Here is a 10,843-nt window from a genome sequence, read left to right on the forward strand (position 1 = left end):
GTGTTTCACTTTGATCGGCCCAAGTAACCATGGACTTCGTTTTAATGAATTTCCCACTGCGGATTTCAGGGCCCCTCCCTCTAGGCTCAATATGGGCTTCAAGTTAAGATGCAAAATAGGATCCTGAGTAGAAAATAATGGCTGTAACAGATATCCTCTGGCTCCTCCCTGTCTTTTCTATTAGAGCATCTCCCCACTGAGAGCTCCTTAGCTGCGGCAGGGGGTCATTATTATAAAGACGGAATCAGAGAGCTTACGGGGGACATAAGGGAGGGGAAGCAAAAAGGGAGGTTGCATCAACCAGGCAAGGATGCTGGGGAAGGTTCTAGCCCTCCAGAACCGAAGATAATGACTGGCTTTTTTTCTTTCACCTACCAGCTGGAGCCCCCAGGGCCTTTTTTTTTTTCTGAGGGGTCTCTCAGGCGGGCAACATCTTCCACAAAAGGCTTGCAGAGGGCAAGGTTGTAAAAAATGAGAGGAGGTCGCAGGGGAGATGACCTTGGGCGGGTGACAGGGCCCTTCTAGGCCAAATTCCTCTTTGGTGAAATTGGGATGCTGATCCCCTTTGGAGGATCCAGGGGCCCAAGTTCAGGGCTGCCCTAGTTTCACTGGGTAACTAAATTAAACATCCAGACCCCCAGGGACGCTGCCACGGCTCAGTCTGCTCTGTGGGTCTGGTTGGATCCCTGGAGTCTGCATGTGTCATATACTCCCAGGAGAACGCTTGGGGGCGCAGTCCAATGTCTGGGAATGCTGGTTTTTTTGTTTGTTTGTTTTTTTGTTCCTTCCAGTGAGAAACTGTGATTGTGGAAGTGATAACAGTGTGAGAAGCAATGCCTTGGAATCTACTCCTTTAAGCAACTGAGATCTGTCTGCATTCATTTCCTCAAGCTGCTGTAGGGCCTTCTGGGGGCAGGAAGCAGGTTCCACGCCTGGTGAGGCCTGTTCTTCCTCCAATCCAGGCTTTACCTCTGATGAGGGTGGTGGGGTACCATGGGATCTCAGCTTTAGATTTTTAAATTATTTTTATTATGAAAAAAATGTATGTATAAAAGTAAAGAGAACAGCATTATGAGTCCTTATTACCTAGATTTGATAATTATTACAGTTTTGCTATAGTTGTTTCACCTACTCACACTTTCTTTAGGTCTGTCTCCCATAAAATATTTTCAAGCAAAATCCAAGTATCTGGTCATTTATCCCCAATATGAAGCATTTTCTTCTTAATTTCTATGCTATTATTTCATGTTAATAATAAACTTCTAGGTATTATCTAATTCCTGGTCCATACTCAAATTTCTCCACTATTGTCTCAAAAATGACTTTTTACCTTTAGATTGAGGTCTAGACTTTGATGTTTTAATCTCATATCTTTTAACACATGCAGTTGTGGAGACACATTGATGGGCTGTTTAAAATACAGTACAACTTTCCAGTCCCTGTCAAACACAGAGCCCTAGTGAAGTAGAGATTCTCACAGGTTCAGAGTTGGAGGGGCCTTGAGGATCACTCAGCTCCCCTCTCCCCAATACTGGGGCCCTTCACAGGGCAAGGCTTGTGGTTCGTTCAGTGATGCCTCAAACTCTTTTAGGGTCCCCCATGGAGAGAGCGTGGATTTGGGATAGAAGGGACTGAGTGAATTAGTTACCTTCTCCGAGGCCAGGACACTCTAGCATCGAGAGGTAGAGTAAAAGTTTGCTTAGCAGATCTCCATTAAACCATCTCTCCAGCTTGGCCCACTCTGTCCACTCTGTGAGCTGATAGGTGTCTATGGCATATTGTTCAGGCATGGCTGGAGATGTTCATGGAACTGCCCAGGGACACATCCAGCAGTTGAGGGGCAGACCTTCCCACAGGCTGTCGTATTCTCTCCCAAACCAGTCCATGCCAGCTCTACTTGATACTACATTCACACAATCAAATGTAACATTATGTAAATTGGGAAAATATGGATATCAAAGAAAACAGTTATTTCCATTTGCTCTGAAATGGTTGAATGCAATGTAAAGATTTAGAATAGGTGAGTTGATAAAAAAACTGGTTCCCTCCCCCCAATTTTATTGAGATGTAGTTAACATATAACAGTGTGTAAGTTTAAGGTGCACACATGATGATTTGATATATGTACATATATGAAATGATTATCACAATTTGGTAGTTAATGCACCCATCAACTCACGTAGTTACAATTTTTTTTTGTTTTGTTTTGTGGTGAGAACTCTCTTAGCAACTTTCAAATACACAAGATGGTCTTTTTAAAATTTTTATTTTTTATTGATTAAGGTATTACATAGGTCTCCTTCCCCCCCCATGGTCTTCCCCTCCCCCCCCCCCCCCACATGCCCTCACCCCTCTCGAGTCTGTGTCCATTGATTATGCTTATATGCATGCATACAAGCCCTTTGGTTGATCTCTACATCTCCCCACCCTCCCCTGCCTTCCCTCTGAGGTTTGACAGTCTGTTTGATGCTTCTCTGTCTCTGAATCTATTTCTGTTCATCAGTTTAGTTGTTCATTATTTTCCACAAATGAGTGAGATCATGTGATATTTATCTGTCTCTGACTGGCTCATTTCGCTTAGCATAATGCTCTCCATAATGCTCTCCATGCTGTTGTAGGAGTCCCTTCTTTTTTATAGCGGCATAGTATTCCATTGTGTAAATGTACCAAAGTTTTTTAATCCAATCATCTGCTGATGGGCATTTAGCCTGTTTCCAAATCTTAGCTATTGTTAATTGTGCTGCTATGAACACAGGAGTGCATATATCCTTTCTGATTAGTGTTTCTGATTTCTTGGGATATATTCCTAGAAGTGGGATTATTGGGTCAGATGGGAGTTCCATTTTTAATTTTTTGAGGAAACTCCATACTGTTTTCCACAGTGGCTGCACCAGTCTACATTCCCACCAGCAGTGCACGAGGGTTCCTTTTTCTCCGCATCCTCGCCAGCACTTGTTGTTTGTTGATTTGTTGATGATAGCCATTCTGACAGGTGTGAGATGGTACCTCATTGTCGTTTTGATTTGCATCTCTCGGATGATTAGTGACTTTGAGCATATTTTCATCTCTTGGACTTCCTTATGTCCTCTTTCAAAAAGTGACAATATGGCATTATTAACTATAGTCCCCATGCTGTGCATTGCATCCCCAGGACTTATTTATGTTAAAACTGGAAATTTATACACATTGACCAACATCTTCCAATTTCTTCCACTCCCTGGCAACCACCATTCTACTATTTGCTTCTGTGAGGTCAACTTTTTAAAGATTCTACATCAGTGGTCGGCAAACTCATTAGTCAACAGAGCCAAATATCAACAGTACAATGATTGAAATTTCTTTTGAGAGCCAAATTTTTTAAACTTAAACTTCTTCTAATGCCACTTCTTCAAAATAGACTCACCCAGGCTGTGGTATTTTGTGGAAGAGCCACACTCAAGGGGCCAAAGAGCCGCATGTGGCTCGCGAGCCGCAGTTTGCCGACCACGGTTCTACATATAAGTGAGATCACTTAGTATTTGTTTTTCCCTTACTTCACTTATTCAATTTACTTCACTTAGTATAACACCCTCTAGGTACACCCATGTTGTCACAAATGGCAGGATTTCCTTTTTTTTTTAATGGCTGAATAATATTCCATTGTACATATTATACACCACATTTTCTTTTTTTTAAGGTTGGAAAAAATACTTTATGAAGCCTTAAGAAGCATCAAGTATAATTAAGCTGTAACCTAGAGTTAGATACAATTCCAAAATAAAAGTTATTGTAGGTGACATCATGAAGTTTCCTAACACTTGATTTTAATACATTGCACTAATTTTCTAATACAAGTCAGAGGAACCAATATTTATAGTAGATAGAATATTTATGAAAAATCTGGCATCAGGTATATCCTATATGTATATATATCCCAAGATTATATGAACTAGGAAACATGATGTATATCTCAATAGCAGTACTAGAGTACAGAGTTTGAGACTGGGATTTATAAATGCTTTTCAAAGCCTGTGGTTTAGAAAAGGAGCAGATATGATGTTTTTAAAACCTGAAGTTTTGGTCAAGACTAAAGTCAAAATTGTAACTGCCACAAAAGAGGAAAAGGGGAAGCGTTTCTCACTTTAATGGTTCATCTGCATCGGAAATTCAGTATCCCTGAGACAGGAACCACTGCAATAAGAAGGGAGTAAGTTCTCCCAAAGGAAGACTGCTGCTTAATTATGCCCACTGCCCTGGTTGTCACGTGTAAACTTTGCATCTCCCAACCTAATGCTTGGCAGCACCAAGATGTTTCAGTAATGGTTCATCGTAAACCCAACGTTCTCCGTCTTCACCTCCTATTGACTTTCCTTCTCCTTCCTTTCTCGGGCTTCAGCTCTTTGTCTTTTTTCAAGACTATGCTTGGCTTCAGTTGCTGCGTCACTATCTCTGATTTTTAAGTTGAAAGTGACATCCTTCCACAGGCAGCGAGATTCATACTCATTCTGATCTTCCAACTTTCTCACTTTCTTCTTTATTATAGGCAACTTCTTGGTATCTATAAAAACTGCATTTCCCCCTGTTGCATATTTTGCATACATGACACCATTCCATTTCCCTTCAATTGAACAAAGGACTTCTTGTCATTTGAAGAAAAAAAATCTCAGCAGTAATTCTGTACTTCTTAAATTTTTTTAAAATTTTTTTTAATTTTTATTTTTTTAAATAAATCTTTATTTAGATTATTACAATTATTTCTCCTTTTTCCCCCCATAGCTCCCCTCCACCCAGTTCCCACCCCACCTTCTGCCCTTACCTCCCCCCAACTGTCCTCATCCATAGGTGTATGATTTTTGTCCAGTCTCTTCATGAACCCCCCCATACCCCTTTCCCCCTGAGAATTATCAGTCCACTCCCTTTCTATGCCCCTGATTCTATTATATTCACCAGATTATTCTGTTCCTCAGGTTTTTAATTCACTTGATTTTTAGGTTCACTTGTTGATAGATATGTATTTGTTGTTCATAATTTTTCTCTTTACTTTTTTCTTCTTCCTCTTCTTTAAGAATACCTTTCAGCATTTCATATAATACTGGTTTGGTGGTGATGAACTCCTTTAGCTTTTTCTTATCTGTGAAGCTCTTTATCTGCCCTTCAATTCTGAATGATAGCTTTGCTGGGTAGAGTAATCTTGGTTGTAGGTTCTTGCTATTCATCACATTGAAAATTTCTTGCCACTCCCGTCTGGCCTGCATAGTTTCTGTTGAGAAGTCAGCTGACAGTCGTATGGGTGCTCCCTTGTAGGTAACTAACTGTTTTTCTCTTGCTGCTTTTAATATTCTCTCTTTGTCTTTTGCTCTTGGCATTTTAATTATGATGTGTCTTGGTGTGGTCCTCTTTGGATTCCTTTTGTTTGGGGTTCTGTGGGCTTCCTGGACTTGTAAGTCTATTTCTTTCACCAGGTGGGGGAAGTTTTCAGTCATTATTTCTTCAAATAGGTTTTCAGTATCTTGCTCTCTCTTTTCTTCTGGCACCCCCATAATTCTGATGTTGGTACGCTTGAAGTTGTCCCAGAGACTTCTTACATTATCTTCAACTTTTTGGATTTTTTTTTTTGCTTTTTGCTTTTTCGGTTGAGTTTTTTTTGCTTCTTAGTATTTCAATTCTTTGACTTGATTTTTGTGTTCCTCTTGTCTGTTTTTGGGTCTCTGTATAATATTTTTTATTTCAGTCAGTGTATGTTTAATTTCTAGTTGGTCCTTTTTCATATCTTCGAGGGTCTCGTTATATTTATCGGCCTTTTCTAGGATATTCTTAAAAAGCCTTATAACCGTAGTTTTGAATTCTATATCCAGTCATTTGTTTTCCTCCATTTCTTTCGTTTGTGATCTGATTCTTTGACGCCGCATTTTCACTGCTTCCCTGAGTTGGTAAGGTAGATTTGTGTGCTAGGTTTCCAATCTGGCCCAGTGGGTCTGCCTCCCCAGTTAACCTGAGGTGGACACTCTTGGTGCACCCCTTTGAGGACTGTGTGTACAGCCTTCTTGTAATTAAGTCTTTATTGTTGTTGGTATCACTGGGAAGAATTGACCTCCAGGCCAGTTGGCTGTAAGGATCAGCTGTGTCTATGCTGGGAGAAGTTCGGTGCTGGAGACAGCCTTATTGGATTAGACTTGCCAAATTGCAATAGCCTCTGTGCTCAGCTTGGATGGGGTGGAGTGTCAGTCTTGGCTTCCTGTCAGCCTTGCCCTTGCGCGCACATGCGCGCCTTCAGACTTCTGCCTTCCCAGCTCCCGAGTCTCCGCCCAAGAGTCCAGACTCCCCCCACAAGAGCATGGGTCCCCAGGGGCTCGCCTGGAACTGGGGTTCACTGCAGTCAGAACTGGGGCTCAGTGTAGTCAGGAGCCTCTGACTCCCATCCACTAGGGAAAGCCTGTGACAACCTCCGCAGCCTTTGTGCGCACTGGCACGCGCGCGCTTTCAGTCTTCCGCCTTCCCCGGCTCCCGAGTCTCCGCCCGAGAGTCCAGACTCCCCCCACAAGAGCGTGGGTCCCCAGGGTAAATTTTTTTTAAAAATATTTTTTATTGATATATCACAGAGAGGAAGGGAGAGGGATAGAGAGTTAGAAACATCAATGAGAGAGAAACATCGATCAGCTGCCTCCTGTACACTCCTTACTGAGTATGTGCCCGCAACCAAGGTACATGCCCTTGACTGGAATCGAACCTGGGACCCTTCAGTCCGCAAGCCGACGCTCTATCCACTGAGCCAAACCGGTTTCGGCAATTCTGTACTTCTTGCCCAGAAATCTTACAAAGATTTCATGTGGAAGACAATATTTGCACTATAGCCGGTTTTGGAACAATTAATATTGCATTCTCCACCTAGTTCTACCCAGGTCACTGTAAGAATAGACCTTCCATAACCATTGGGGACTGTGAAAATGTAATGGTCGTCATGGTCCTAGGCGAGAGACACAGCCCTGCCCTATGCTGTGGACCCCAAATGACATTCCAAGGAATTTTGATTTGGTCCAGATATGAGCATTGAATTGTATCTTCTTGTTAAAACAGCATAAAAGGCTGAAATGGGTGGATGATGGGAAACCTGCTCAGCCACAAATGTTACACTGTTTTTGGAAACCCCGGGAACCGATCCTTCTGAAACTAGTTCTGTGTTCTCTTCGGTATCATTTGGTAAGGTCCAATGACACTGAAAGATCTCGCCCAAAATGGGGTTGTTTGGCTTTTTGGCAACTGATCCTCTCCTTTCTGCATGAAAGGCTGAGAGGTACCATTTCACAACCTAAACCATTCAGACTCTGGCATCCTTTTGGTCACTAATGCTCACAAACAGGTCCAGATGTGCAAAAAAGTCTGCATACATTTCTAAAAGAGATCTTCTTTCAAGAATAAATGTTGGGTGAACTACCTTAGTAAGATCCATTCCAAGCCTAACCTGTGACAAGAGATGCATGATAACTCCCTTGTGCTTTCCCACTGGCCCCGCCTCCCCTTCATCATCTCTATCATCATAGGAATTGAAAAGGTCAGCAGCACTTGTTCCATTGGACATGGAAGAATTAATGGATTCTGTGGTATCTAGATACTTTCGACTATTTCCTGAGCTATTATGGGTCAAGACAGAAGCAGATCCAGAGGAATCTACTAAGCACTTTGGGGATGAGCCATTTTGATGAAATTCATCAGCATCATAGAATTCATCTTCACTGCTAGAATAAGAGAACTCTGGGACCATACTTGGAGACAAGCTGACATGGCTTGGAGAAGTTAGACTGCTACTAGGTGGTGAGTGCCCACTGCCTGTACTATTTGGTGTTGGAGTCTGATGATGTCCCAAGGTAGCTAATACAGGTCCAACTGATAGGGAAGATGGATGCTGCTCTGACTTACACAACTGACCAGGGTCTGGAGGTAATAAAGTCTGGGAAGGCACTGTGTTGATCACAGGTTCCTAGGGACTAGGTTGCATCTATAGGATTCATAATACTTATAATTCCATTTGCATGGTTCTCCACATTACACCCATCTTTAGCAATCTGCAACAGTACAATGCAGCTTTTAATGGATTTTACCATGCTATTTGTTGTCTCTTGGAGAGTTTCCATTTTCTTTCTCTGTTCATCATCTTTGCAGTTTTGAAGTTTGTCATTAAAAAGTTTTAATTGGCCGAAACTGGTTTGGCTCAGTGGATAGAGCATCGGCCTGCGGACTGAAGGGTCCCGGGTTCGATTCCGGTCAAGGGCATGTACCTTGGTTGCGGGCACATCCCCAGTAGGGGGTGTGCAGGAGGCAGCTGATCGATGTTTCTCTCTCATCGATGTTTCTAACTCTCTATCCCTCTCCCTTCCTCTCTGTAAAATATCAATAAAATATATATATAAAAAAAGTTTTAATTGTTCTATCAAGATCTGCAGGTAAACATCACTTTGTGTTTTTCTTATCAAAGTCTTGGACACTAGGAACAAATCCTGAATCCAGACCTCGACGCTGAAGCGTGTGCCGAAGACTGTTTCTTCTAAGGCATGAATCCACTTCTCTCGCTCATCAGCATCATGAGCCTGGAAATGGATGGCTTTCTACTCAACAGCTATTGTGAAATTGCTGTCATCCTCATCATCTATACCAGTGGTCGGCAAACCACAGCTCGTGAGCCACATGTGGCTCTTTGGCCCCTTGAGTGTGGCTCTTTCACAAAATACCACGGCCTGGGTGAGTCTATTTTGAAGAAGTGGCATTAGAAGAAGTTTAAGTTTAAAAAATTTGGCTCTCAAAAGAAATTTCAATTGTTGTACTGTTGATATTTGGCTCTGTTGACTAATGAGTTTGCCGACCACTGGTCTATACCAATCACAGCTTCTCTGAGTCTCACACAGCCTTGGCCAGAGCCTCTCAGCGTTTTGTCCTTGGACGGGTAGTAGGGGAGCAGCCCTGCATTGTAGTTCAGCATGAACCAACCAACGTACTGCCAGCCCTTCATCATGTTAGTCCAGGTGCTCAGCGGCCCATCCATGATGGATGTCATCTTGGGAGCTGCCAATGACAGCAAAGGGCATAGTAACTTGCCTATAAGGCATTCATCAGGCGGGGGCGGGGCTGGAAAAGGCCACTGCAGGCAAGGGTGGGGCTGGAAAAGGGGCTGAGCTAGCCACTGCTGCTTCAAGTGGACACACCCACCCTTGCCCCCAGCAATCATCCTCAAACATGCTTTCTTTGGTCACCTATTGTGTGTAGAATTCCCTGCCATTTGCAACAGCATGGAGGGTCGGAAAAGCATTATGCTGAGTGAAATAAGCCAGTCAGAGAAAGCTAAGTATCACATGATCTCACTCATATGTGGAAGCTAAAGAACAACAAATTGATGAACAAAAATAGATCTAAAGACAAAGAATCATCCACCAGACTCACTACATTTTCTTTATCTGTCCATCTATCATTGAACATGGGTTGTTTCCATGTCTTGGTTGAGGTAAATAATGCTACAATGAACATGGAGGTGCAGATATCTCTTCAAGATATCAATTTCATTTCCTTTGGCTATATCCCCAGAAGTGGAATTACTGGATGATATGTTAAAAACTAGCTTTTGAATTAGGCATAGAGAAGATGGTTGTAAAGACCTGGGAAAATGATAGAAACCTGGAAAAAGTCTCCAACTCAGATGCTTCTTAAGAGAGTTTAAGTTCTCACTCTACTTCTAAGAAATGGAAACTGGTAACCTTGATACATAGAAGCAGAATTTTTAAAATAAAGACCAGGTGGATCCAATAAGCAGTTTTCTCCCGAAGAAGGCCTTGGGTCAACACCATAGTTGTGGAATGGAAGGACACTCATATGTATTAAGTTAAAATTAAAATCTTAAGGCATGTTTGTATCATCTTTTATGACTCCCTGCTTTAACTTAAAAAAATCAATTAACTACCCATATACAGGTGGATGGTGTTAGATATGAGGATCCTGCATTAATAATAAATGCTTATTTCAGAGGATGAATGTGAAGAAGAAATGAGATTACATAAATCCTCCAGTCCAGAGCTTGGCACACAGCAGGCACGCAGCGCATACAAATTCTCATGTCACCTGCTTCCTTCCAATGATAAGGAACCACAATTTCCTGAGACAGCTGATTCCATTTCTTAACAGCTGTAGATGGTGAGAAATTATTTTTAAGCCTCCTTTTAATTTCTATCTATTAGCCCTAGTTTTATTTTTTGGTTGTACAGAATCAACAGCAATTATACACATATTTGAAGAAAATTGTCTTGTTCCTCAGGAGCCCTTTCTTCTCTACAACCAACCCTCATTCTTTTGTTTTTAGTTGTTCTTCAGATGATATATTTTATTTTTATTTTTTACAATCTTCACCCAAGGATATTTTCCCATTGATTTTAGAGAGAGTGGAAGAGAGAGGGAAAGACAGAGAGAAACATCCATGTGAGAGAAACACTTTGATTGGTTGCCTCATGCATGCTCCCTGACCAGGGCTCAGGCTGGGGAGGAGCCTGCAAATGAGGTATGCACCCTTGACGGGAATTGAACCCAGGACGCTTGGATCCACTGAGCCCAATTGACGAGGACAGATGATATGTTTTCAAGATTCTTCCTCATTATTTTATCCATTAGATCCAGTGACCCCTTCTGGGCCCACGCCATATGACCCATGTTAGACCCCAGATGAATGTGACATTTTATCCGTGGCACCATGGAATTACTCCCCATTTCATCTTCATTCTGGACACTCCCTTCCAATGAGGCCATCTGTCACTGCACAAGTGTTTTGACAGGGTCAAATGTTGCCAATACAGGCCTTGCTTCCAACTAAAACTTTCAAGTCTTGTCCTTA

General features: G+C 42.1%; 1 pseudogene across 1 annotated transcript; it reads right to left on the bottom strand.

Moving 5' to 3' along the window:
- Window positions 1–4,266: 4,266 nt before the first annotated feature.
- On the bottom strand, window positions 4,267–9,025 carry LOC308248005 (oxysterol-binding protein-related protein 9-like; annotated as a pseudogene). Its single transcript has 4 exons — window positions 8,848–9,025; window positions 8,429–8,620; window positions 6,795–8,205; window positions 4,267–4,654 (listed from the first exon to the last, which is right to left on the bottom strand). The product of its transcript is annotated as an oxysterol-binding protein-related protein 9-like (transcript).
- Between the last annotated feature and the right edge of the window lie 1,818 nt (window positions 9,026–10,843).

Source organism: Plecotus auritus, assembly GCF_963455305.1.
Source record: "Plecotus auritus genome assembly, chromosome: 5".
Lineage (NCBI taxonomy): Eukaryota > Metazoa > Chordata > Mammalia > Chiroptera > Vespertilionidae > Plecotus > Plecotus auritus.